This window comes from Protopterus annectens, chromosome 2.part0 (genome assembly GCF_019279795.1).
Source record: "Protopterus annectens isolate FY-2018-M chromosome 2.part0, PAN1.0, whole genome shotgun sequence".
Taxonomy (NCBI): Eukaryota; Metazoa; Chordata; order Ceratodontiformes; family Protopteridae; genus Protopterus; species Protopterus annectens.
In genome coordinates this window covers 86,869,301-86,895,682 of record NC_056728.1, presented here as the reverse complement: position 1 = coordinate 86,895,682, position 26,382 = coordinate 86,869,301, and positions in this window count along the sequence as shown.

Below are 26,382 nucleotides of genomic sequence, written 5' to 3'. Positions count from 1 at the left end.
GGGACTAGATTTGTATTGTTTTTGTCAAGACTGTATTTTACAAGTCAGGGACAGAAAAGAGTACTGTCTTGTCATAGATCAGGGAAAACAGAATAGGTAGGCAGTCATTCTGAAGAGACTATAACAAAATCCATGTTATCATGTTAAAAATAAGAGAAGTTGCGTAATGGTCAAAAGGGTAGAACAAAATGGGTAATAATTGCACAAAAAGACCCCAAAATCCGCCGTTAACCGAAGATGCAAAATACATGCAGTCGCAGCGCGCTGCTAATATTAAATACTATTCAAAATGGGTTAATAAGTATGAATTTGACTGAAAATTAGAACCTCGCTAATCAAACTTGTCAAACAGCTCAAAACCGATTCCAAAGGTCAGGTAAAAAAGCAACGCCAATTAGGAATTCTTCAGGCACACAGGTGGATTGAGGAAGTAAACCATAGGGAACAAAAGAACAACAATTCAAAAGCAATGTTCTTAGATAAGGAGGACAATAATTTAGTAATAGCATTGCCCCCCCTCCCTTACCAGAATATGAAGCAAGTGAACAGGTTAGTCCACCTCTACAATATCCTACTGTCACTGAAAATAGAGACTTTACAAAAGCAAAACCCTTTATTAGAGATCCCATCGGGACCAGGTCTCGAACACGGGCAGGTAACTCAAATGAAGGCATTGAGTTATATCAAATGGTTAAGAATTCACGATCTATGAGTGAAGAAGAAATATGTCCACTCATAGAAGTACCTAATCCTCAGGCAGGACAAGATGGTCAGGACCCAACTATTCTAATGTATAGACCCTGGACTCCGGAAGATATCCGGAAAGCCACTGAGGGAATTGCCCATCCAAAAGTTAATTTTAGAAAATTCTCAGAAGATTTACAAGGAATGAGGCTAAGTTATAATTTAAACGGAGAAGAGGTAGAAAAAGTAGTTAGACAAATTGTGGGTCCAGATTGGCACATGATTAGTGGCAACTGGAATCCCCGTGACGCTGCACATAGACCCCTCCCACATATCAGCGCAGAACTAGACAACAGAGTATAAGGTCTTACAGATCGCATCTCTGAGAAATGGAAACCTAGGGCAGACTGGACTTGCATTAATCAATGCATCCAACAAGAAGGTGAAACTGTTGACCGATATTATGCCAGATTATTAGAATGTTTCAATAACCACTGTGGAATGCAGGTTCCTGAAGATCAGACACAAGATTCCCCATATGAACAGCAGTTAAAGAATGCATTTTAAAAGGCAGTATTGCACCCATAAGCAGTTTTATTACAAAACACATGGTAGATCATCGTACAAGCAGGTTACAGTCATTACTTGAATATGCTAGGCATGCCGAAAGGCATTTTAATAGCAAAAAGAAAAAGAAAGCTCAAGTATTTTCTGTAGAAGATGGAGCAGAAGTTTATGTAGTACAGTCCGGGAAAAAGGGCAAGAAAAATGCCCAGGGAAACAAACAATCTGATCAGCGATCAGAGGACATTGAAGGGCAAAAGAAAAGGGGAGAATGTTTTAAATGTGGTAAAAAAGAACACTTGGCAAGGGATTGCAAGAAAAACAAGAAGGCAACCAAGGAAGACAAGGAGGGTGAGGACTGACTATATGATAGTCAGGAATCACTAGAAGGGGAATAACAAAGAAAGGACAAATGAGAATGTGATAGAAGGAATAGAGGATGTGACAGAAGAGATAGAGGAAGTGCAGGAAGTTATGTACAGTGAAGAAAATGAAATATTAGACCTAGCTTTATTGAGCCTGGAGCTCTATTCAGCGGACACAAAACCAGAAGTTACACTCTTGGTAGAAGGGAGGGAAGTCAAATTCTTGTGTGACTCAGGGGCATCATGAACCCTGATACATCCCTCCAAACTGCCAGAAAACTCAGAGTCACCTGATTACATACTAGTAAAAGCAGCTAATGGACAGCTGTACCGGGAGCTCCTCTCCCGTAACATTGCAATAACTGATCCTGTTTCGGGATTGACTCAGAAAAGCAAAATTGTTGTTTTTGCAAAATGCCCAGTAAACTTCTTGAGCAGAGACCTTATGCAGCTATTTGGTATAGCAGTAGTTCCAGCCATGCAGGGTATGGAAGCACAGTGACAAATTGATACCTTTGCAGTGCAATCGAAGGGTAAAATGTTTTATTGGTACAGCCAGGACTTGGTTACGACTGGTCCAGAGACTGTGACCGAAGAATTAATGAACGTAGCCATCAGCAAGTTCCCCTCCCTTGACATCGATAAGCAACACTTGTTGCACTGTACCCTGTATTATTGTAACACGCCAGGACCTGATAAGGAATATGAGCAGGAATTGTTTAAAAATCGTGCAAACAGATTGATATTACGTAATCTGTACTGGGACACAGAAGGGAATAGTGTAGCCAGCTGTTCATTGCCCTAGGTGTTCTTTGCACTCTATAAATCTAATTGATTACCACATGTTAGCTTAACTAAGTACAGAAACATAGAATGGGCAGACTTAGGAGAAAAAGTCATGAGATGTGAAAAACAGACAGAATTAGAACTGTCAGAACAGGGAATACAAATACAGAAGCTGAACTGGATAACTCAGACCCACCCAGCCGTACACTTGCAGTCTAGCAAGGACAGCTGATTAGCACTCCTATTAAAGGAGGAAGAGAATGCCTTACAGAATATACCAGAAACTCTCTGGTCAACAGAAAAGTCAGATGTAGGATTTATTCGTACAGCGGGGCCAGTTACTATCACGCCAAAGTCAGCATTTAGACCACAGAAAAGACAGTATCCCTTAAGAAAAGATGCAGAGGTAGGAATCAAACCTATTATAGCAGCTTTACTTAAGGAAGGGGTGCTGGTGGAATCTCCTGATTCACCATGTAACACACCCTTATTTCCTGTTAAGAAAGCAAATAGAGAATGGTGTATGGTCCAAGATTTACAAGCTGTAAATGACGCAGTAATACCAAGGGCACCTATGGTGCCAGACCCACACACCCTGTTGAATGATTTAAAACCTCAACAGAAATATTTTTCTGTGGTAGATATCAGCAAGTATTGGTTTGCATTTACATTTCAGGAGAAAAGGTATACATATACATGACTACCACAGGGATATTGTAAAAGTCCAACAATATTCTCACAAGAAATGGAAAGCAACTTGGCGGGATTTACCCCACCAAGAGGCAGTCAGATCTACTTTATGTTGATGACATCCTGCTGGCGGCCCCCACCCAGCAAGATTGCAAAGAAGATACCATAGTGCTATTACGATTTTTAGCTGCTGAAGGACATAAGGTAAACTAAAATAAACTGCAGCTTTGGAAAAAAACAAGTCAAATAACTAGGATATGTAATATCCAAGGATGGTAGAACATTAGATGAGGACAGAAAAGTAGCTATTTTGCAAGCACCAAAACCCACTACCAAGAAGGAAATTATGTCCTTCCTGGGTACAACTAATTTTTGCCGGAGCTGGATTCCAAACTATGCTTTGGAATCTGCACCTCTGACTGACCTGATATGTAAAAAGCCTATGGCAGCACAGGATTTGTTACAATGGACACCAGAGGCAGAATCTGCTTTCTGCAAACTGAAACAGTTAATAGCGTCCTCATTAGTTCTAGGATTACCAAACTACCATAAACATTTTTTCCAAACTGTAGATTGTAAGCAAGGTTATATGACATCAGTGTTAACACAACAGCATGGGGACAAGCAACGCCCATTGCTTATTATTCATCACAACTAGACCCAGTGGCACGGTCTTTACCTCACTGTGTACAAGCAGTAGTTGCAGCTGCAATGGCAGTACAGGCTTCGGCCTCAGTAGTTTTATTCCACCCTCTCACTTTGAGAGTGCTTCATGCAGTCATGATTATTTTACTGCAAGAGAAGGTAGCATATCTTTCCCCTGCTAGGCATCTTTTCTGTATGACTATATTGTTGAGCCAACCTCACATGACAATTGAACGATGCATGACTTTGAACCCTTCTACCTTGCTCCCAACCCCTGCAGATGGCACACCACACCACTGCCAGCAGGTGATTGAGCAAAAGACACTACCTAGAAAAGATCTCACAGATGTCCCCTTGGATGATGCCGAGGTGACATACTACATGGATGGTTCATGCAAAATGGGTCCTGCAGGACAGAACCTAGTAGGATATGCTGTAGTTTCTGATACTGAGATTATAGAAGCAAAACCTCTACCACACAACTTATCTGCACAGGCAGCAGAATTGATTGCCTTGACATGGGCATGTACCTTAGCAAAGGGTAAATGTGTGAACATTTTTACTGATAGCCAGTACGCTTTTTCTACTGTACATCTTTTTGCGCAACAATGGAAAAATCGAGGAATGATAACATCTACTGGCAAACCTATCAATCATGCACAGTTTATTCTAGATCTTTTAGAATCTATTCAGTTACCTCAGAAAGTAGCTATTTGTAAATGCACAGCTCATACCAAGCAACAAGATAGGATTTCAAAAGGTAATGCGAGAGCTGATACAGCTGCAAAACAGGCAGCTTCAGAAGTATTTATTTTAAATGAGGAACTACAACCCTCTGAGATTTTAGACTTAGAAATGTTAAAAGACAATGCAGAAAAAAAAGATGGGTAAAACAAGGAGCAATTCTCGAAAAGGGGCTGTACATCTCGAAAGAAGGGAAACCAATACTACCATCTAATTTGTTTAGATATGCAGCTTTGTTGAGCCATGGGCAATGCCATGTCTCAACAGGGGGGGTGGTACAGCTGGTGAACCGAGTGTTCACAACATATGGATTTACAAACTATTCTAAAAAATTTTGTTTGATGTGCCAAATTTGTAACAAACACCATGCACAAGGGGCGTTAAAGCCCAAGCAAGGGAGTTTCCCTACACCACCATATCTGTTTCATACTATCTGTATGGATTTCATAGAACTGAAGAAATGTAAAAATAAGAAGTATTGTCTTGTCATTGTAGATATGTTTTCCAGATGGGTGGAAGCCTTTCCAACCAAAAATCCAGATGCAGATACGGTAGCGAAAGTCCTTGTTAAAGAAATCATCCCTAGATTCGACATTCTGGAAAGGATCTACAGTGACAATGGTACACACTTTGTAAACCAAACCATACAACAGTTAAGTAAGCATTTTGGTATTTCTTTAAAAAATCATTGTGCATACCATCCGCAATCTGCAGGGCTAGTTGAGAGGCATAATGGAATTTTAAAGAATAAGTTAAGAAAATTAATAGCAGAAACAGAAAAGAATTGGGTGTACTGTCTGCCCCTGGCACTGTTGAGTATGAGAACTGTTACAACTGCAAAAGGATTGACTCTTTTTGAAAAACTATTTGGCAGGGCTTATTATATATCCCAGTGGAAACCTCTCATGCCCACAGACCAGGAAGCTGACTGTACACTAGCTGAATACATGAGAAATTTGTTGAATTCTAAACATCTGTTGCAGTCAAATTCTGTTTCAGATAAAGAACAAACCGAAACATCGGAAGTGGCAGTGATCCCATGGGATTGGATCTGGGTGAAAACTATTAAAAAGAGGAATTGGACATCACCAAGGTGGGAAGGTCCATATCAGGTGCTTCTTTCAACACCCACTGCAGTCAAGATCGCAGAGTGAGCCTCGTGGATCCACCTGACGCACTGCAAACTAGTTATGAAATTTGAACTGGACAAAAATCTTACCCCTCCATCGGGGCCCTCAGCACAAAGTCTGGCTACAAAGGGGGGGCAGATCAATAGGACTGATTCGTCTCAACCCCAGTGAAGAAACCATCGGTGCTAAAGGTCCTATTAAGGCAGAGAGTAAGACCACATGTTAAAAGCAAAAATGATAGAATCTAGAGAAATCCAAATAAAATTACTCGGAAGAGTCGGAGAAAACAGGAATGCAGAACAACCATTTCCTCAGTAGTATTGCATAATCACCCTGTTAACTGTACTAGTGACAATAATCTTTTTGTTGTGGCCATGCCCTTTCCCAGCCATACAAACTGAACTGAATAAATGTGAAGAATTGCACATAGACTGGCACCCAAACTTCAATACTCACCAGGCAATCAAATATGTGTATGCTGAGACTTTCAATGTTTCGAATTGCTGGATTTGCACAGCTTTGCCAACAGCATACGGGGGGTTATTGTTAACTTCAGTCCCCCTAGGAGTCAACGAGACCTGGGAAAACTTGGTTCATGATACATCAACTTTTACAGCACAAGATAAAATAGCATTGCACTTGTCTATTCAACAAAAGGGAACTGTGTTTTTACAAAAATGATACAGTTCAGGTGGGCTGAAGCAATTGCAATGTGACTGTTCCTTATAGATGCTATACTAAAGCTAATAACACAGGTTTTTATTGTAATACAAACTATGATTCATTTTTTAAATTGATGCACAAAACAATTGAGGAAGTAAGACATGATTCTGTTCTCTATAAACAACTGTCTATAATTGACAGAAAAATGTTTCACGTAGGACAAGTGTATATTCATAGCAAAGTTACTACTAAAGTAGAAGATTGTTATTTTGTATGTGGTAGAAAAGCATATAAGTGGTTACCTGAGAATTGGTCCGGCAGTTGTTTTTTGGGCTACCTGGTTCCGGCCATACGACACACAGCAGTTTTACCTAGAGGAAAAATTCGAAATGTTCGAGAAGCCATCAAGAAGCCTGTCAATCCAGTAGGACAAATCGATGCGCCCTGGAAAAATCATCATGTTGTGGGCGATGGACTAACACACATGGACTTGAGTGATTCTGTTATATCGTGGGCAGGCATATTACCAGCATATGGAGCAATAAAATCGATCTGGGAGCTAAGAAACCTGTCTAACCTTCTCGAAGTAATGAGCAATGCAACCTTTTCCGCTCTAGAATTGGTGACTGATGAACTAAATGCCATGAGAGCTGTAGTGCTTCAAAACCGCATGGCTCTCGACTTCACCCTAGCAGCGAGAGGAGGTACTTGCGCTTTAATCCAGGAGGAGTGCTGTTCCTATATTCCTGACCATAAACATGAAATAGACAATCACCTTGGGGTAATTCAGCAAGTGTTGGCCATGACCAAACCAGGACCAAATCCATTGACGGACTTTTTTCAGAGATTGTTTGGGGGATGAGACAGTATCCAAATGAACACTCTGATTACCATCTGTGTAGGAATGATCCTACTGGGGGTATGTGTTTGCTGCTGCATCCCCTGCATGAAAAGACTGATTAAAGACTTTATAGTCATGTCAGTTTCAGAAACCTTATATCAAGGTGCTGAATTTGAAGAACTGTTGAAAAATTGAAAATGCTTTCATAAGTTTAAACTGAATGACTCTCTTAACTACAAATCCTGAGTAGGAAGAGGTTAGGGGAAGAAAAACTGTTTACGCTTATTTTGAAAGTAGAATAAAGTATTAGAAGGGGGTAAATGTTAGAAAAATATGTATTAGTAATATGCTTAGTGCATTTGAGGTTTAAATAGGGTTAACACATTTATTCTATTTCACACTGCATAAATCTGTACGAACTGCAGAAGCATTCCAATCTTGTAATGTCATGAAATATGTGCAGTTATGATCTTTGCTTATGCTTTGAAAATTTACAGGGAAGCATTCAATTTCTGCTAGTGTCAGGGAAATAATAATAGATGTATCACTTCTACTAATGTCATGAGATTTAAACAAAGAGTTATTGATTTTCTGCTTATGCTATGAGAAAATACACAGCTGCAGAAGCTATTGATAATGAAGACAAAGGCTGTTTGAAAATATGAACTGCAATCAGCATTAACTTGTACCTAAGCTAGAAAAGTACCTTGAAATGTAACATATGTATTAGAGCTGCACAACAGAAGCTTATAGTGGGCTAAAGAAAATATAGCCCCCAAAGTCAGGTTGCTTTTCTCAAATGTTTTTCATAAATCCAGTCATGTCAGCAGGAAATCCAAGTAACATTTTCTATGTAGCATATAGTGAGTTTCAAATCTGAACATGTCAGCAGGAAATCTGAGTAGCATTTGCTGTAGAACAATACAGAAAGCTGTGTCTAACTATGTCAGCCATAGAAAGTAACATTTTATAGAACAGTATAGGAGAAGCATACTGCCTGTTAGTAATTAGGCAAAATCCTGTATTTGCATGTTTTTGTCTCCTTGCTGCAAGTAATAAAGGTGCCATACCTGAACCTTACGTGCATTGATCTTTGAAGTTTTTTCCTTTGACAATGACTATCCATTAAAAGTTGTGACAGATTGTTGTAGTGTTCTTTATCCATTATCACAACTTTTCCCCTTTATCTGATTGCTTAATAATTATATCATACCTAGCACATAAATTAAACAATGCTTTTCTTTCTTCTTCCTGTAAATTATAATATTTAGGACATTTTCTGTTACAAAATAAATCATAAAAATCATTCTCACACATCTTAAAAAAGGCATTTACTATAGATGAACTGTTAGGCACAAAAGTGCTAGTCCTCTTAAGTAATACATTCTGTTGTGAGGCATCATTTCTAAACATGATTTTTAAATCTAAATTCCTCACAAACAAACATAATTCTGCTAGACAGTCATTTAAGGAACGGTTTACTGAAGGAATAAAAGATAAGCTTTTGTCTAGTAATTTAAGTTCAGCATTCTCAAAAATAACATTAGACAGATTAACTATGCTATGGCTAACTATAACTGTTTCTTTTGACTGCGAGTAGTTGGTCCTACCTTTGAAAATGTCCTCAACTCCATCTGTGGTGGTGTAGTAACTTCCTGAGTCAGTCCTCCTCTTCAGCTTTGTTCTCTGCTTTTGGAATGTACTGGTTAGTACATATGAATTGGAAGCTGTAGCTGAATCTTCTTCTCTAAAAAATGTTATTCACAGGACTGGCGACCCTATTTTCACTTACTAGTGTTCCATCCATTTCAGACTGGTTAATACTCTCCAAATTCAAGTCTGTCCTAGTCGAGGAGAAAGCAGCTGCATTATATTCTGTTGAAACATTGCTCACATCTCAAGTGATGTCATCGTCATCCGGAAAATCATCTAAAGCACTCATCCCCTCTCCTATATGCACTACTGTGGTTGTCTGTTCTACTGTATTCATTGCAATAGTAGAGATGGGAGAATTAGTAGAGTTTTGAATCTCAGAAGCCAGTTTTCCTAATTTATTAGTGATATTAAGCGATTGTCTTTTTATTCTGGTACAGGAAAAAAACATGCCCATTTTTTAAATAATTTAAGTCCCTAATGAGCTTTCATTTCTTGTACTTACAGGGGTAAATATTTGTGATGTTAGGTGTGTTTGCTGTTTTTTGATAGGCTGGCTTGTTATTTTAAAATCTATTTAAATATTGAGGTAATTGTTGTTCACTGCTTTGCACTGAAAAAGAGTTATCTGACTCAAAAGCTTTGCAGTAGTCTGTGTGGCAGTTGGTTTCTGTTGGATCTGATAAACAAAAGAGTTATTAAAATGAAATCTCCTAAATCTTCTACTGTTTCCCCATTTTTTGACTGCCTTGCCGGCAACATTTGCAGCTGCTTTTTTGACTCCTGATTCCCATTCTCTGGACCCCAAGAAGCCTGTCCACTTTTTCCTATCTTTACATTTCTATGTTTCTTCCTCCCATTTTCAGTTCTCTGCTTTGCCCTTTGGTCTTTCTACAGTCCCAAGGGTATTTACCAAATTTCTGCCCTGTGATAGCCTTTGGCAGGGTTCAGAGAATCCAGATATTCCAATAACTGAACTCCAAGCTTCTTAGATCTCTCCCAATGCCAGCTGCTTCAGGATCTGTACTTTGCCATTCTTCTTCCATGTGGCTTGGGGTTTACTATCAATCTCAAGAAGCCAGTTCTGACCCCTTCTCAAGACAATATTTTTCTAGTTTGCAGAATCTAAACCATTCCACTGTTGGCCTCTCTTCCATCTTCCAAGATTCTGTCTCTGGCAACCTGCTTCTAGTCTCTGCTCTCTCATTCTTGCAAGGGAATTTCTCAGAGCCTTGGGGGTTCATGGGATCTACCATCCCCATAATTCTCTTTGGCAAGCTTCATAAGAGGAAGCTGTAAGGGCACCTCAAAGCAATATTGCTCCATCACTGCCAGTTGGCATAATGGTTAAGGTCTTCACCTCCCATGCACAAGGTACAAGGTTTAATCCTGACCTCTGGCCAATGCCAGTTTAGAATTTGCATGTTTTCCCTGTCTCTCTGCGGGGTTCTCACCTCTAAAAAACAAGCTGAGAGTTTCCATCTCAAACTCACCAATGAATGTTGCTGTGGGCAGTAGCACAGACTCTTCATGGGGCCCTAAAGGGGGAAGAGTTGCATAGACCAAACTCTTTAGGCATCTACTGTGATGTGCAGTATCCCTGAGACAGGAGGGCAAGGACTGTGCACCGTGGCAGTGCTAGGCACTCAGTGTAAAATATGGCTGTAGGTGATTTAGTCATGTTGGCTCATGTTGGCAAATGGGCAAGGGTATTTGCTGGTGATAAGTGGGTTGAGGACCTATGCCAGAGAACCATGCCAACAGTGGGTGGGGTATATGTGCCCCTGTTGGGCAGCGTGTGTCTACCATAAAGCCTAGCAGCCTGGGTCAATAAGCTACAGGCTGGATGGTGTCCAGTTGCCCAGTCTGGGTTACCTGGGATAGCTCTGTTGAGTGAAAGCTGAATGTAAAACCAATCAACATGCCCACATGAACTAAGAATTGCTACACTCAGTGTAGGTTCACTGACAGGAAGCAGTTTGGAAGTGGATGACATAATGGTATGCAGGAGGCCGGACATCCTATGCATCCAAGAGACAATATGGAAGGACAGTGCAGCAAAGACACCTGGCTTGGGATCCAGAGTCTACTTCTCAGGAGGAAGACAGGCTAGAAATGGTGTGGGAATTGTAGTGCGAGAGAGGCTTCTGAAGGCAGTGAGGGATACCATCAAAATTAGTGATAGAATCATGGAAGTCAGACTGCAGTGTAAGGATAGGATGCTATTCATAATCTCAGCCTTTGCCCCACAGCAGGGTTGTGATAGTGATGAAAAGAGTGCATTCATACAGCAGTTGCAGGACCTACTAGATAAAGCAGGACAACATGAATTGATGCTGATAATGGGTGACTTGAATGCACATATCAGGACAGAAGAAATGGATATGAGGACTGGCTGTGTCCACATGGATGCCACAACAGAATTCAAGAAGTATCGACCATTCTAGACCTCTGTATGATAAATGGCTTGAAAGTAGCCAACACATTGTTCAGAAAGAGAGACAGTCACAATATCACATACAAGAGTGGCAAACATGCAACTCAGGCAGACTTCCTCCTAGTAAGGAAAGGGCAGTGGCATAGAATCAATGATCGCAAAGTTATCCCCAGTGAAACTGTCAGCCCACAGCATAAACAACTGGTTGCCACAGTTAGCTGAAGGCAATCGTCAGAGAAGGTTCTAAGGTCAACAGAAACCAGGATGAAGACTTGGAATTTGACTGGAGAGAAAACACAACAGTTTAAGGAATTACACTGGGCTCTAGCACTCCAAGAAGAGGAGAAAAAAGGTGGAGTTGAGGAAGAATGGCAGTGCCTCTAAACAGCATGTGTAAGGACTAAAGAACAGATATGTGGTTGATCCAGGTATGGAAATAAAGTACTTAAGGAAAGCTGGTGGTGGAATGCAGAAGTCCAGGAAGTCATCAGAAGAAAGAAGGAGTGCAGGAAAATGTGAGAGATACAAAAGACATACCAGGCTAGGAAGGAATACTGTTTGGTTAACAAAGAAGCTAAGAAAGGAGTTGCAATAAAAAGGAACAGGGCACTGAAGGCACTCTAACAGCTTCTGGAAAGTGACTCTGTAGGTGGCACAAAGAAACTATATCAGGTTGCAAGACAAAGACAGAAAGATAAAGAAGACAGTCAAACAGCTTTTATAAGTGATGCCAGCAACAACTAGGTCTATGTTTATCAAAGAAAAACTTCATCAAACAGCTATTCCATGAACAGAAGTCTGTGAACTTCACTTTTATCGAAGAGTGAAATCATTGTAAAAAAACATTGAAATGTAATTGTTGGCCAACAACAAGGAAGTAATCCATGGAGGTGGGGGGCTGTGCCCCCCCCCCAACTATATATACAAACTCTGAGACGGCACTACAGTGGAGAAAAGGGCAAATTTTAAAAGGTTTTAATTTACCTTATACAGTAGAGGACTTGTTGTTGGCCAATTATTTCCTTTCAATGATTTTTTTTTTATGTTGATTTCACTCTTTGATGAAAGCAACATTCACAGATTACTGTTTGTGGAATGGCTGTTTGATGAAGGTTTTCTTCAATGTGTGAATAGAGACCCATGGCAACCTGCTCACCAGTCCACAGGACTTCAAAGACAGATGGAAGGAGTACTACTAATAGCTTCTGAATGAAGAAACCCCCACAGAAGTTGTACTGCCCCAGACATAGTCTATGATGAGAGAAGAAGAGGTAAGAATAGCATTAAGCAAAATGAAGCCAGGGAAGGCAGCAGGCTTAGATGAGGTCACAGCAGATATAGATGCTGAGTGGTATATGAGAGAAATGGCTCTTGAGGGTTTCCATAGCTCTGTGGAGAGAATGAGTATCCAGATGACTGGAGAATAAGCATACTCATGCCAGTGTAAAAGAACAAAGGGTATATACACAACTGTAGCAGTACAAAGTTATCAAACTCCTGTCACACTGCATGAAAGTTTTGGAGACGGTTTTTAAGAAATGAATATACAGAGTAGTAGAATGTAAGATGGGAGAGGAGCAGTTCGGATTCAGATCAGGGTGCAGCACAACTGACTCAATATTTGCAGTGAGACAGATAGTTGAGAAGAAGCTAAAGATGAGGAAAGAGTCCAACTGGGCATTCCTAGACTTGGAGAAAGCATATGACAAGGTCCCAAGAAAGCTGATTTGGGCACTACTGCAGTGGTTCAAAGTCCCAGAAACATTGGTAGAATTAGTGCTGACTATGTGCAAGGACCCAGTGACTCAACTATGAATAGTGTTCTTTTTTACAGAGGGTTTCTCAGTGGGAGTGGGTGTGTACCACTTTCAGCTCTGAGCTCACTGCTGCTCATACTGATGATGAACTACATTAGTAAACAGGTCTGAGGGGCCAGATGAACTGAGCAAGAACTTCATCAAAGGATAGGCGAATGGGATGCAAAACTGAAGAAACATGGACTGAAACGAAGTACAGCTAAGGCAGTGGTAATGGCAGCGAATTGGAGAAATCAGAAGAAGCTTATAATTGAGATAGAAGGTTATATTGTGGAACAGGTTAACAGCTTCAAGTATCTGGGAGGGGTGGTTGAGGAGAAGGGAAGTCTGAATGAAGAGGTCAAAGCTAGAATAAGAGGGGCTGCAGCCAACTAGCATAGAGTGTCAGGTGTAGCATATGACAGAAGAATACCAAAGAAGCTGAATAGTAAGGTGTACAAAACAGTCCTGCAACCAGTACTACTGTATGATGCAGATACCTCAGTAGTAAAGGCAAAGCAGATGAAAAAGCTAGAGGTGATCTAAATGAAGTGCCTGAGATGGGTGATAGGATATACACTGTGGGACAGATGAAGAAATGAGGACATAAGAGCAGAAGGCAAGTAGCTCCAGCTGCAGACAAAATCAAAGAGAACAGATTATGGTGGTTTGGGCACATGTGCAGAAAAGCAGAAGACAATCTGGTGAAGAAGATTTGGGACAGACAGGAAGAAGGTAAGAGGAAATGAAGCATCCAACAAAGATGAAGATGGATTGTGTGAGAGATGATCTGTGATAGTCAGACATGACTGTTGACGAAGTCAGGAGTGTGGCATTAAAGTAAGAGAGATGGTAACTGTTAACAAGGAACCCGGACCCCATTTAGAAAATGGGAAGAAGGGAGTTGATGATGATGATGATGATAGCCACCCACTAGATTTTCTGGTCCCTGTACTACCCCATCTCAAACTTAAGCATCATTAGTGGATTTGGCAGATTTCTCAATCCAGGCCTGCCTTTCCAGAATCCCTACCGCTACTCATGAGCTTTACACAGATACTTTGATCAAGGGTAGGGAGCCTCATTCAACGATTTGAAGGTTCTGGGAATCTGGCTCCTACATCAACAGTCAGACTACATTCAACATAAAAGAGAATGAGGGTGCTCTCTACAGGCCTTCCATTGTCTATGGCCTACAAGCCCTTTAAAGATCTATACAGACAATACAAGGGTCATGTGGTACATCAACAAATGGAGAATGAGGGGCACACAGACTTATCTTCCTTACAGACTAGCTCTTCAGGCCTAGGACTTTGATATCCAACATCAGATAACCCTTCAGGCAGTCTATATCCCTTCAGAACTTAACCTTCTGGCAAACTCTCTGAGCAGGTCCAGGACACAACCTGATCGGGTGCTTCATAAAGAGGTGTTTCTGGACAGAGTATATCAGTGGGCATTCCTCATGTGGATCTCTTTGCCATCTCTCTTAACAGACAACTTTGTAGATTCGGTTCTAGAGTCCCAAGTCCTCTGACTTGTTAGGTGGCTGCCATGTCCTTCTCTTGGAAGGGAATGTTCCTATATTCTTGCCCTCCTCTTCCTCCCCTTCCCAGGCTCCTGCACAAGATCATGAAGTATTCCCCAAGAATCTTGCTGGTGACTCCCTTCTGGTTCAGACAGCACTGGTTCCCCCTTCTCTTACCTCACCAGACTGATCTTCTCACATAAGACAAGGGGTCTCTCATTCATCCTCACATGTCTGCTCTTTATTTGTCACTTGGATTTATAGGTTTTGATTCCTTTTAGACACCAGTTTTCTGAGGATGTGCTTAGGATTCGTCAGCAAGCCAGGAAATCCACTACTAGAAAATCCTCATGGCTAAATGGAGGATATTTTTTGTTTGGTGTCTCAAGTGTCACTGGGTTCATTTCTCAGTAGGGGTCCTTTTGGTTCTTTCTTAGTTGTGCGAATTTCTTCATGCTGGCCTAACATATTCTTCTGTTAGTGCTCACTTGTCAGCAAGTGTTACTTATCTGTCCTTGTACCTGCTATTGGTATCAGTCCCCCCCCACACACACACAAAAAAAAAAATAACATTCCTCCCTCTTGGGACCTGCTTCTTCTTCCTTGCAAGACTGCACTTGGAAGACCATTTTGTTGGTGGCTCTCACTTCAGCCAAGATAGTTCAGGCTCTGATGGTGATTCATCCTCTTTTGTTTTTTTCATAAGGACAGGGCGTCTCTGTGTACTATCTTTATTTTATTCCCAAGGTGGTCAGTGAGTTGCCCCTTAATCATACTATGCAACACTTTTTCTTTTTTCCTTCTCAACAATCTACTAGTAAGAAGGTTCTTCAATCTTGGATTTACATAGATATTATTTAGATAAGGCTAAGGCTTTCTGCAACTCTGAGAAGCTTTTTGTTACTTTTACTATAAGTACATTGGGTCTGTAAGTTTCTAAGCAAACCATCTCCTGGATTTCTATGGCTATTCCTTTTCATTATTCCTTTCATCGGGAAAAGGTTTCAGCTTCAGTTTGAGCTCATTCTATGAGAGCAGTAGCCTCTTCTAGACTTTTCTTCAAAGGCCTGGATAATAGATCCATTCTAGAAGCTGCTACTTGGTCCTCTGTCCACATGCTTACTAAACATTATGAGTTGGATATCATTATGGAGGCAGGGCAGGGTTTGCCAAAGCTATCTTTCAATAGTTTCTGGAAGGTTCCTCTGTACCTTCCTCCTCCCATCCTTTACAGTAGCTTTGGTAATCTCCCACATGTAATGAGGACTGCAACAGTGTTAAGGAAGGACATAGTGCAGTTGTGTTAGATCTTACCATGACAGTAGATATCCTACTTTTCCCTTTTGGAGTATTCAGTCTCTCCCTTCTGCCCTCATTTCTGTCTTTTTGTTTTCTGTTGGACACACTGTTGGCTGAGGGGTCCTTTCCTTTCTTGCCTTCCTTCTCTTTCTTCTTCCCTCCTGTATTCACATGTCCTCCTTTATCCTGAGGATGCTATAGTTCTCCTGGAGCACTTCAGTTCTGTATACGTATGTCACCTTTCTACCTGATGCCTATGCAGGGAGAATGCACATGACGTACAATGCTGGGAGGATGTAAAAGCTTTGGTACACTGGTTAGACATTGGGCAGGAGATCCCATATGTAATGAATACTGCAACTGTGAAAAGTAGGACATCTACTGTTATTGTAAGATCTTACTCAGCTGCACGTTCTGCCAGTTTCTTAATGCCCTAACATTATTTAATAAACCCCACACCAGCATAAACCACCTTCAGAACAAGATTAGCGATCTGGGAAATTGTCAGAACAATGTATAATTGGTGAGCTTGGCTATAGGCAGAGAAACTGAATTAAATTACTGTTTTAGAAACTGACTGAGAAAAGCAAAGAATAAATAAACTTTTAGAAATCCAGCTATGAAAGCAGAGAATATTCCTGTAATTCCTGCTTTTTAAAGAACTCATAAGATGCTATCACACACGTCTTGGTACATAAACAGCCACTAAGACCTATAATAATAAATTCTGAGAACTTTGCAAATAGGTGGAATATCCTAGAAATCTTAAAGATGGAAAGAAAATGTTATGCTGGGGGGGATGAAATGCACTTCTATCAAGAATTCTCATCAGCAATTACATTTAAAAGGAGAGCATTTGCTCATATTAGAAAACTATTATAAAATGGAAGGCCAGCATTAAGCATCGTATCACACTTCAGATAAAATAGATCGACTCCAACCACCAATTTAAAAATATAGGCTCTGCCTTACATTTTTTTCCAAAACATTTGAGACTGCATCTCCTAATAATTTTAAACTTTTGTAAGAGTCATCCACAGTAAAGCAAAGGTCATCCACTAAGTCCAAACTGGAAAATGATCTTTCACTTTTGCTGCTGCTGTACCTAAATATTCTTAATCTAAATCTAATTAGTTCATTGGGAGCTGACACATTGGCCAACACTCTAAGAAGGTGCGAATCCTCATCTGGAAAATGACATGTGAAAAACTCTTTGGATCACAATGGAGAATCACCTAAAGACTTTGGAGATATGAGAGGAAGCATGGATAAACTGGATAGATTTTTCATTGAAGCTGCCCTCCTCAATGGACATGGATGTGTCAGATGAGGGGAATCATAAGATCATAGGAGGTTACTAGGCTAATGGCCATGGGTCCCTTACAAGCTTAGACAAGAGTCTATCCCCAAATAGAAACCTCAGTCAGCACCTCTCACCCCTGTCAGTGAGGGACACAGGTGGACAAATCTGTGGTTACCCATCCACTCATTAAGGTTGTGCTTGAAGAGGATCATTGAGGTGTTCTGTTTGATGTGTATGGGGAGTCTATTCCAGAGACGGGGCAGCATCTGGGAGACAAACCTGTCTCTTGAGCAAGTTTTGTTGATGTTGCATATTAGATTCAGGCCTTTTGAGTGGGTAGTGCATGAGGAGTTAGACTTATGGATATGGAGTATCTCTATTAGGGCAGAGTCCAAGATTGCCTTGTAGGTGAGACACAGATCAATCTGTATTATGCCAAATAGAGTGACAGTGATTTGAGCCTGTCTGCATAGGACAGGTGTTGGAGGCCATGTATTCTCTTTGTGAGATATTTCCAGATGGTGCAGATGTTTGGAGAGGTATATCACAAAGAGGGCATTATACTCAATTTTTGTTCTAATGAGGGAGGAGTATAGTGAGATAATATCCTTCTTTTTTCTGGATGTAATCCCTTTACTTATGAGATGAACCAAGTGAAAGGCTTTTCTGACCACTGGTGCTACATGATGGTCAAATGTGAGGTGGTTATCAACCTGAGTGCCCAAGTATATTACCACAGGTTGTGTGCTTAGGGGGTTTCTGTTGATGTGGTAATCAGTAGGGGCCATAGTTTTGATGAATGGTATGATGATACATTTTTTTACATTTAGCTTAAGGCCATGACTTTGGCACCAGTCGTTAGTTGCTGTGAGACCCTCTTGCAGTATGTTAACATCATTTGGGGAGTCAGTGCAGCACCCAACTTGCAGCCATCCACAAGCTTGGTCAGCCACAGGTCTTTTGTCTTTGGCCGGACCTCTGAGAACTAGATGCCAAACAGTGAAGGTCCCAGGTAAGATCCCTAGGGAACTCCACTAGTGACAGACCTGCTATCGGAGGTGGGTGCCTATTTTGACTTTGAGGGTCCTGTCAGTGAGCCATTTGGCCACCCACATGATGTGTTAGCTTTTCAATGATGCCCGAGTGGAGGATTGTGTCAAAGGTCTTGGCCAAGTCAAGGTAAGCTGTATGCACTGACTTTCCTTCATTCAGGGCCTTGGTGACAGTCTCAGAGAAGTCAACCAGGTTGAACAAGAAGATCTGCCCTTGATGAATTTGAATTGGGTGGGGTCAAGTACTTGGAGATTGCCTATGTCCTTGTTTATGAGATCCGTAATAATATGCTTCATGGCTTTACAGATCAGACTTGTCAAGCTAATGGGGCGATAGTTTCCAGGGTCAGTAGTGGCACCACCTTTGTGCAAGGGTATGACAATGGCAGTTCTCCACTCTGCTGTAATGAAGCCTGTATTTAAGCTGTGGTTCAATAGGGTGCAGAATACATCCTGGGATACTATCAGGTCCCATGGAAGCTGTGTTCTTTGCCTTGGATAGGACCTGTAATGTTTGATCTATGGAGATGTGAGGTGTGGGTCAAGTATCAGGAATGTCAAAAGGGCCTTGGGGGGGCAGGGGGTGAAGTTTGGACTAAACATATCTGCTAGCAGGTTGGCTAAGTCAACAGGATCAGTGTAAGTGATACTGTTAAGTACTAATTCGGAACAAACCTGGGCTTTGCCATAGAGGTTCCTGATGTAACTGAAGAAGACTTTATGGTTTCCCTTAATTTTGGAGGCTAGTTTTGATTCATAATTGTCCTTGGAGGTTTTCACTAGTGATCTAATTTGCTTGTTGAGGCTAATGAGGGAGTTTTTCCAATTTGGAATTTGTTCCGTTTTACCCTTGGACAACAGTTTCTTCCTTTTGTTGTAAAGCCTGTTGATAGAAGATGTCCACCAAACAGGTTTGTATTTCCTTGAGGAGCAGGTTTTAGTTCTACTGGGTATGGCTGAGTCCATGCAGTTGTACAGGTGCTTGTATACTCTGAAGGAGGCTGTGATGTGAAGCTACAGATACCCTTTCTTAGGAGGTTGTAGTCAACTTTTGAAAAGTTTTTTAGCTTGATTACAGCTGGAGTGTGTGGTGGGGGTGGAGGGGGAATGGGACAGAAACTTCGAATGAGACAGTCTGATGATCTGATATCACCAGGGAAGAACATACTATAGGAGTGGTTCAGTAGTCAAACATGTTGGTGAGAACCAAGTTCAGAATGTTATCTCCCCTTGTAGGGGATGAGACAAGCTGGTCCAGTGCATTAGAACTGATGAAGTTGAGAAATCATTGAGACAGTGCATTAGTACAAGAATAGTTCACCCAGACTATGGTGGGGCAGTTGAAATCACCAAGGATCGGGGTGTTAGAGAGGAGTCAAGTAGATCCAGGTAAGAGAAGTGGGTGTCCTGAGTCATGGAGGGGGGGATCTATAGCTAGCTATAACTTGAATGGGTGTCTTGCCAACTGTCAGTTGTACCTGCATTAGTTTCAGTGCATCATGTCAAATGTCTTCCCGACCTCATTTTGGGGTTGGAATGTGTGGAATGAGGTATAGTCTGGTAAGGCAGGGGTGCTCTCCGCAGCCCTGAACCAAGATTCGATGACCGCACAGACATCGGCATCTTCCATTGTAAGGAGAGCTCCAGTGAGTCTATTTTCAGGTTAAGGCTCCTAGCATTAAGCAGCATGACCTTCAATTTGCTTTTTGACAGATCTTTTATGTTGGAAGGTTTGCCTTTGGGACATTGCCTAAAAAAAGGCACAATGGGGGAGGAGAGAGCCTTGGCCAGGATCTGGAAAACCAGTGGTGACAGGTGAAGGCCATCACTGCCAAAGCACCAAAGCCTGTCGACTATGTTATCCCAGGGAGACTGATACTGAATCCCCTTGGAAAGACACCAGAAACTAAGCCAATTGTTGAATTCAATTATTTTTTGTTGGTATTGTGGTATCATTCCTGGTGAAGGTACGATACTGCTTAGGTCTAGGTTCATAACTGTCCGGGACACATGCTCTGAGAGTTCAATCAAGTCTCTCTTCATATAGTCCAGGGAGGTTTGTCTCAAGTCATTCACACCAACATAGACAATGACAGAGTCATACTTGTACCTGTTGTGGAGAGACTTGAGTGCATGCGTGATGTGGTGGATTCTGGCACCAGACAGACAGCTGACCGTGACCTTCTCCTTGTTGAGCCTGGTGATGGGGACATTAGTGTGTCTTACAACTGAGTCACTAATGACTAGTATGTTCGGTTTATTGTTAAGTCTTGTGAACTGTGATTGTTTATTGTTATGCCTTATGGGCTGTGTTTGTGAGACACTGGTATGCTGTCTGCTGTGTGTGATGTTGTGTGTGGAATGTTTGTGAGTGTGTTTTGGAGGTCTCTGCTATTTAGGTAAGTTTGTATTGAGGACCTTTTCATAGGTGTGTGTGTGTATGTTGTTCTTGGCTACATGATGTGATTGGTGTGGTGTTTGTGCTGGCAATCTACTCTTCGTCAGGAGTGCTGACTGTGGCGCGAGAGACCATGGACTCCAGGTTACTGAATTACATGCACTTCTCACAGGTGGAAGAATTATGTGCTAGTTGCCAGTAAACATGAGGCAGTTGCTACACTGTCTCAGTATGCCCAGGTCAACCAGGCTGGCAGGAGAAGCTGATGGGAATTGTACAGACATAGTATTCTGAATGCTTGTGCAGGCTTATGGAGAGAGGGTTTTGATAAGGGTTTGTCCACAACAGTGTAGACCACAAGACCTTCTTAAATGTAAAGTAACTGGCCCGAAGCACAAGTGCTGAAACCAAAGCTAAAATGCTTAGAATAACAGATACATTTAGTCAGGCTACTAACAACAGTGATAAACGCAGCAGAATAAAAGCACTTGAACACTTAAGAGCACACAGCAAAACAAGGTAATAAAGTATGAAGAACACAACTACAATAAAAGCATCTGAATAACGTGTAAAACATTTTTTTTTTGTGTGGAGATGGAGGAAACAGAAGATAATTCAAGATTAGGGAACTAAGGGGGTTTGGCTTTCCCAAATGCTATCTCTTTACTCAGTAGACTGGGCTGATGAAATAGGACAGGGAGGAGTGTCAAAAGCCAAAGAGGCAAGGACGTAGTCCTACCCAAATGAGCTCACTGCACTACCTTGAATGATCAAATGAGATTGGACTGTGAGAAGTGACCAAAATCAGATTTACAGCAGGGGTGGGCAATTCCAAAGCCACCAAACTAAAGACTACAACAACACTTGGGAGGGAGGGTGGAAAAAACAAACAGTGCAGGCAACAAAGGAACAAAACAATAAAGCAAATATATAAATAATAAAGCAAATATATAAATACAGTATAGTGTAAATCGAGTTGCAAAATAGTGTACTTATCAGTTTGGTATATCAGATGGTAGTAAGATCCAACACAGCCAGGAGAATTTAGCTCTGCTATATCAGCCAAAATAAAGAGAGACCTCCATCAAGATGTTTGACACTACTCTGCAAGATTATAATAAATGCCAAATACTAAAATCATCCAACCAAAGAAATAACCAGCATGATGTTTTCCTATATTTTTTTGTGTCTACTTCCATGTGGTCTAAAACTTGGGATCTGCTAGCATTAGACTTCTTGGAAATAACATTTTTTCTTACGTCTCACTCAGTCCCTTTATTTCAAAGCACTCATTTTTCAGTGTCATGTAGGAGAATTATAAACATGAAATAAAGTCCTACTGCCCTGCAGCAAAATCAATATTTCATAGGAATAAATACAAGTTAAAAGTCTGGGAAATTAAGTTGTCTCGGTTCATAACACATATACAGTAATATGCTTTAAGAGCAAAGGAATTAGTTAACTGCAAAATGGTCAAGACAGCCTAGACAATAGCTATATGGAAAATATATATTAAATAGCTTGACAGAGCAGCTTACCTGGAATTGTTTGCATGCCATAATAACACTGAAACAATGAAATAAGCCAGGTAAATCACTAGTTTACCTCTGGTGAAAAAAAGATGCAGAATAGTATGGTTACTGGCATTCAGTGTGATTATAAATCCCTGAAAAAATTCTTGTTAATTTGGCTGTCCTTTATGGAGATTTACAATTCCTTATACAAGGTATTCTCTAGTTTGAATTCTGTGGTACCCAAGAAGCAGATGTTTGGCTTTCTTGCAAAATTTAAATGTGCTCAAGATAGAGTTAATGCTCCCTGCATCCTTTTTTGCTCCTTTTCTGGAATCTAAGGATTCTAATACTCCTCTGTCCTAAGAATCTGCCATCTACCACCATTACATTTCTACAATGTAAATCTATCACCATGGCAGTCACTAGTGACATGCACTATTAATGAAGCAATCCATAGAGAGTATATCACCAAACCCATACAAAGATTCCTTCAATATACTAAATTATGAACCTTCACTTATTTTCTGCAAAGCAAAACTTTATTACAATCATATCTGAGTTATTAGCAAGGGGTTACTGCAAGTGCTGTTTGTGAAGATGAAGTTAAGTTCAGCTAATATGAGGGAATGATTTCACCCTTGCCATTGACCTTCTGTCTACAACTGCTATAGTAGGCTTAACTTGTATAAAATTAGCATTCAGCCCTATCTCTGTCTCTTGGAATTTTCCATAACTATTTTCAAAATCTCATTTCCAGTAATTATGACTATCAGGATACTGTGTAATTCTCCAAAGGTGAATGTCTCTATTGATTTTACTAGCTCTGCTACATTTTCTGTATACTGACATTCTAGACATGGTTGTCTGCTGTTTACAGATGAACCACTTACTAATGTTATCCTGAACAAATCATTAGCAGGATGAAGTTTACTTAAACAACAGGTTAAATTATTGATGTTTGCAAATGTCTCTGTGCAGCTTTTTTCAGAACTCCATAGTCAAACTACATTTAATTATAAATTTGTTTAAACATTATGCTGCTTTGAACCTTCAAAGTTAACATTAAGAAAGCTAATATATTCATTGCATTTAAGCTCCACACAATCTCAAGGCAGTTAAAGTTTCATGGTCATATGCCTAGATATTGTCCCCCATCAAAGTATCTAGGTATCAAGCTATATGCAGTGGTAAGAACCTTGTAAATAAATGTAAAACTCTTGGAATACCTCATCATTTCTGGACATAAATTTTGAAGGCAAAAACTATTAGCACTGGGAGAAGGAAGGACTTAGTGATGTTTTTCTCATGTTCTGAGTAGTACATTACATCCATCCAGCTATCAACTGACCCCTTCATCCATCCATTTTCTGATAACCTACTTTATCCTATATAGAGTTCCAAGTGTGTTAGAGCTTATCATACCTGCCATTGTGTTCTAGAAATTGAAAGCTATTCTGGGCAGGGCAATGTTCTGTTATAGAATGTATCCTCTTAATCACTTGCAGACTGCATGCACACCATGAGCAATGTAGTGAGAAGAGGTGGACAGAATAACTTTGTTTCATTTTTGAAGGAACCAAGACAGCTCCTCTTCAACTGTCAAAGCTATAAGCTAACTACTCTTCAAACAGATTTAATGTTGGCAGTCTGGGAATTGTGGGGTGTTGATGATTTCCCTACATCTATACATAGACAAAGAATCCAACTTATTCCAACACTAGGCCAGTAGAATGTAATAAATTACTGCTGTCATTCCTGGGTCTAGGTACAGAAAAAGTATTCAACAGAGCATGCTGGGATTTACTCAGTAGGGCAGTGGAAGCATTTGCATTTCCTGATACAATAATAAGAATAATAAGGAGGATATATGAGACATCAAAGGAAAATCAAAGTGGGAAGGTCCCTCTCTGATAAGTTGTGTCTGAAAAGAGAAACACGTCAGGGGTATCCTCTTTCCTCTTTGCTATTTGCTTTATAGGCTCATAGATTAATGCTAAGCTATCTGTCCTTGCAAGCCATTTTAAGCCTAGCCAATTACCCCATGCAAGAATCAAACCCTGAACATTGTGTCTGTAAGGTAAACACTTTAACTATTACGGCAAGAGCTTAACATTGGCAGTTTGGCTTTATTTGCAGATGACATTATGTTGTACCTGATAAAGTAACAAAGGACATCTCAGTGCTGTGGAACATTCTGAAACAGTTCTGTTATTTTTTTCAGGATATAAAATAAATGAAGATAAATCAAAGGCTATAGCTGTAAATTATGTACCCGCACTTGACTTGATTTAGCAATACCCATATTTATGGGGATACGATAAAGTGAAGTATTTAGGAGTATGGGTTAAAATGATGTTGTTAGGGCAGCTAAGAATATGTGGAAGAGAATAAACAAAATATAATAGAATAACTGAGAATCTGGAAGCTCTTGACTATGGACATGAAGAATAATATACAAAAACTTAAAATGTTTTTAGTCCCTTTAGTTTTATACACAGGCCAGACATATTTTTAACCATCACAGGAGAAGCTATGATTAGTAATTAATAAAGAGTTGAAGAATTTTATGTGGTAGTGGAAGAAGGCAAAAATCAAGTGGAATAAACTGAACCTTCCAATAGATAAAGGAGTTGTAGGATTACCTGATATGAATGGTTATATATCACAAGCTATAAAATAAAAACTTTCAGAATAATACAAGACACAGCCCTAAAAAATTTGGACATCCATTAAAAAAATATTATATCCTGGCCAAATATTCAACCAAAATCCCTCTCCCAATAACTCACCACTCAAAACTGCAATGCATTTCCACTCTTATTTTATCAATAATATAGCATCTCTAAGAAAGGATTCCTCAGCATCAAATCCCACCCCTGCCCAACAGTCGCATATCACCACATCCACTTTCACCTTCAAACCTTTGCCCACGTCTTATATATGAAACTAGTCTTAAACAAAGTCAAACCATGCTCTTCTTCAGCTGATGACCTTCCAAGCAAGTACATAAAAATAGCTACTAATAGCATTGCCTATCCGGTCTCAATCCTTTTAACTAGGTCAGTCCAAGAATCCTGTGTTCCTTCCCTCTGGGAAAAGTCATACATCATCCCTCCACACAAAAGAGGAAATTCAACAGACATTAATAATTTTAGATTTATAGCAATCTTATCTCACCTCACTAAAATACTTGAAAAATGTAATCTAAAACAATTGCTAGACTAACTCCTTCAGGAAGGACTCTTATCCCCTTCACATCCTGACTTATAACCTTCCCATAGAACTAACACTGCCATTCTAACTTATACATATACTACCAATAAAGCTAGAGATAATAGCAAGCTAGTCTCTTCATTATAACTATGCTTGTCTAAAGCCTTTCATACAGTTTGTCAGAGCAAACGTCTTTCTCAAATGTCATCACTAGGTCTCTTTTAGCCTGGCCTTATGGCCTTATTTAGTTCAAAACGTATCCGTCAAAAAAATGGCATGCCATGCTCTCTCCATACATCCTAATCACCACCAGTATACCACAAGGCTCTATCTTTGGTACCCTCTTTAACATTTTGACCAGCACCCTCTATACATCCAAACAATATGCCATCCTAATACAAGACGAAGATGATTCCATTCTCAATTGAACATGTGACAACATGGTATACCTCCAAAAACATATTCAAGAAGCTTGAACAGCCACTGAAATGTGGCTTCATAACTCCCATCTCATGCTCAACCCAAAAAGACCAAACAACTACTACTTTTTTACCCAAAACCATCTCTCATTAAAAAAACAAAACTTAAAGTCCTCTCCCTTAATAATACACCCACTGAAGTAATTTCTCATAGCAAACTATTAGGAGTGATAGTGGATGATAAGCTTACATTTCATCTGCATATACAAAACTGGATAAGAAAAAATCATCAAAAACATGGGATGCTTTACAGAGCCAAAAAAATTCTCACCGATGCAACTAAAACTACACCTTCCACAACATCTCTGCTCCACACTTTTGTTTATGGTACTCCCATCCTTACTAATCTCCAGGTTTCACAAAAATTCAAACTTGAACAATGCTATAACAAAGTTGCTAAATTTGCAGAAAATACCCCTTTCAGAAAGCACCACTATATAGCACTAAAAAGTTTAATTTGGTTAGAACTGCCTTATCATCTAACATATACACAGCTTCTTATCACCTATAAAATTATCCAGCATGCAGCTGCCTGTCAAGCAGTACAAAAAAACATTCTACACAACTATGTTTCCAGTCATGCATTGTGATCCAGTGA